Below are 3,633 nucleotides of genomic sequence, written 5' to 3'. Positions count from 1 at the left end.
CTGAGCATCTGCTCCCATTTCCTGTGAGGAAGCTGACTGCCAGTCAGCTCTATCCCGACTCATCCAATCTGAGGCAAACCTCAGCCATGGGCCATGTGGCCCTGAGCAGATAATGGCAGAGAGAGAGAGAGAGAGAGAGAGAGAGAGAGAGAGAGAGAGAGAGAGAGAGAGAGAGAGAGAGAGAGAGAGAGAGAGAGAGAGAGAGAGAGAGAGAGAGAGAGAGAGAGAGAATGGGAGGAGAGACAGAGCTGGAGGAGAAAGGCAGGCAGGGGGTGCTCAGCAGATCCCTGTTCATGGGGATTTCACACTGGCTCATCCAGGGCTGACTGAGGTCAGGGCTGGCCTGTGGCCAGTGATATTAGCAATTCAGAAGGGGCTGGTTAGGCCATGGTCTCTTCCTTCCATTTCTTTTCTTTCCCTCTACCATCGCCTATCAAAAAATCTGCATGTGCTTTACCAAAATATAAATATTTATGCACAACCACAGATGTCTGTATTCATAGCCTCATACTGTGAATTCCTCATTCCATCCCTGTGCCAGAAATGTGACCTTGCACAAGTCATTATTCTTCCCCAGGGACTGCAGTTTCCCTAATTTTAAAAAGTTAGGGAGTTTGTTCAACATGATCCAGTTTTAGTAGTTTTTATTCTATGAAATTAGAGTTCTTTGGGTGCTTGAAGGGATTAAATAGGAGCTGCAGTTTGTGACACTTTCCTCTGATGACAAGTCTCTGAACTGATCTGTGGAGGCTACTAGTGGCAGGGACTCGTTGGTAAGTATTTAGTGGGTTTTACATTTGGGAGGGTCTATGTGGGACCCTTTGTCTCGGAGCTGAGTGCTCATTTGATTTATTGGCAAAAGAAAGGGAAAGGGATAAGGGGTAAGAAAAAGCACCTATAAGGAAAATTGCCTTCAAAGCAGATAGATTGACAAACATTTAACAAAGGATCTGGGGTGGAGGTGGGGGAATGTACCCAGGACTTATTTTTAAGTTTAATCTAACTATTAACATTTCCTTCATCATTTTCTTGTCTAGACCACCAAAAAAAGCAATAAATCAAACTCTGATTTGAGGGTGGACCAATCTCTGAGGGGTAAATACTCATTGAAAATTGAACAATTAGCTTGCTGGTATAAGCCAGTTCAAGCACAGCCCTGCTCCAGAAGGCCCAGAGTGAGAGAGAACACTTTCACAGAAGACTAGCTCTATAACCCTGGTCTTTTCTTTCTATGGCAGAATGGAAAACACATGAATTGGGAACCAGAAGACCTGGTTTTGAATCTTAGCTCTGCTGCTGCTGTCACCTCTATGGGTTTCAGTTTCTTTATATTTAAATGAAGAGGCTCTTAGTTTTTCCTTTGTGCCATGGATGTCTGGGACAGCCTTTGGATCTTTTCTCAGAAAAATATTCTTAAATGCATAAATAAAAATATAGTAATACAAAGGAGACCAACTACAATGAAACATAGTTAACAATAAACAAAAGGTTAAGAACCCCTAACCTAGAAGATCTCTCATATCCCTTCCAGTCATAAAATTCTACAAGTCACTCTTTCTCTGACTCTTGGTTCTCTACCTTAAATAGCTAGGGTTTACCTCATGTGATGCTATTTTAATTTTGAAACAGTCTTTTATTAATTCTTTTTTTTTTTTTGGCATGTCAATTGGAGTTAAGTGATTTATCCAGAGTCATATAGCTAGTAAGTATAAGTTAAGTATCTGAGGTAGGATTTGAACTAAGGCTCTCCTAATTTCAGGACCAGTGCTCTATCCATTTTACCATCTAGCTGCCTCTTATCTCATTTGATCTTCATAAAACCCCCAAAAGCAGCTATTATTATACCTATGTTACAGATGAAGAAACTAAGGAAGACAAGGTTAAATGAATCATTTACTGGAATCATTTAGCTTGTAAGTGCATGAGGCCACATTTGACTCCTGCCCAAGTGAACCTGTGAGGAATTCTTGGGTGTATACCACTTACAGGTAAGAAAATCCAGGTAAGGGTAGGGAAGAAAAAACTTTTCTTTCTGGAGGTGTCTCTTTTTCTCTACAAGTCAGGCTATTTTAATGTGTAAGTGAACCTTTGAAAAAGAAGCCACTGAACCAGAGATACCCCATTGTCCTAGAGATCCTTGGAATAAGTGATTGGGGTTGGGGGGATTGGGAGATTGGCTCTAATATTGACATAATGATTCAAGTTAACTCTAAACCTTTGTGTCTATGAATCTGTCTTCCTTCCATTCACATACCATCCTTCCATCCATCCATCCATCCCTCCAACCCTCCCTCCATTTCTCTATTCATACATCAATCTCTAAGGTTATCTTCCACATACTCTGTATGTCTCTTGTATTACCTATTTACCTACATGTTGTTTCCCCATTAAAATGTAAGTTCCTTCAAAACAGGGGATTTAAATTTTTTTTCCTTTTATTTCTAATTTTCAGCACAGTGTCTGGAACCTAAGCTTAATAAATTCTTGATGTGATGAACTTAGCTCTTTTCAACAATGAGGTGATTTAAGACAATTCTACTAGATGTGATGGAGAGAACCATCTGCAGTCAGAGAAAGAACTATGGAAATTGAATATGGATCAAAGCATAATATTTTCATATTTGTTGTTATTTATTGCTTGCTTTTTTCTTTTTCATTTTTCCCCTTTTGATCTGATGTTTCTTACACAGCATGACAAATATGGAAATATGTTTAGGAAAATTATACATGTTTAACCTATATTGGATTGCTTTCTGTCTGGGGGAAGAGGAGAGGAAAGGAGAATAACTTGGAACACAAAGTTTGAGTATTGAAAAACTCTCTTTTGAAAAAAATATTTGGAAAATTTGCAATTTGGAAATTTTTATTTGTAAAAATAAAAAAAAACTATTAAAAATAAATCCTTGTTGACTGATTTCTTAAGTGCCTACTATGTGTCAGACATTGTGTTAACCATGGTGGATATAAAAACAAAAAAAGAAACAGTCCCTGTTCTTAAGGAGCTTAAAAAATATACAAAGATAAGCATATATAGAATAAATACCTATCTCTTGAGCCTAGTTGCCCTTTGTTATTTCTCTCCTAAAGTTCCCTAATAACATGTATTCTTTTAACCCAACAGGTGGATTTAAGGAAAGGTGTTTTTCTCCCCTTCTTTCCTCCCCAGATAAGGAAAACTAGAGAAATCTAGGCACCCTGGCTGCCAAGAAAAGTTGGTGACAGACATTTGTGATTCCAACAGATCTGGGGTGAAGGTTTATTAAACTATGACTAGAGCCTCACAGAGAATAGTTTGGGTGTCCATTTCCACCTGGGAATGTTCCTTTATAATCTTATTTTCCATTACTCATTAAGCAGAGCCAAGGTCAACCAGAACTTTTTTATCCATTATGGTTTGGCTCTTCTCATTCATCCCAGAGAGTCTTTTGGGTCAGAAACAAAGACTTTCCTAGCTCTGGGGCTTTCTCTCCCTTAGCTCGTTGAATCTATGTTGCAGGGGGAGCTAGGTGGCGCAGTGGATAGAGCACCAGTCCTGAAGTCAGGAGGACCTGAGTTCAAATTTGTCAAATCTGATCTCAGACACTTAATACTTCCTAACTGTGTGACTCTGGGCAAGTTGTTTAATCCCAATTG

The sequence above is a fragment of the Sminthopsis crassicaudata genome, chromosome 1 (genome assembly GCF_048593235.1).
Source record: "Sminthopsis crassicaudata isolate SCR6 chromosome 1, ASM4859323v1, whole genome shotgun sequence".
Taxonomy (NCBI): domain Eukaryota; kingdom Metazoa; phylum Chordata; class Mammalia; order Dasyuromorphia; family Dasyuridae; genus Sminthopsis; species Sminthopsis crassicaudata.
This window is presented reverse-complemented; position numbering follows the sequence as displayed.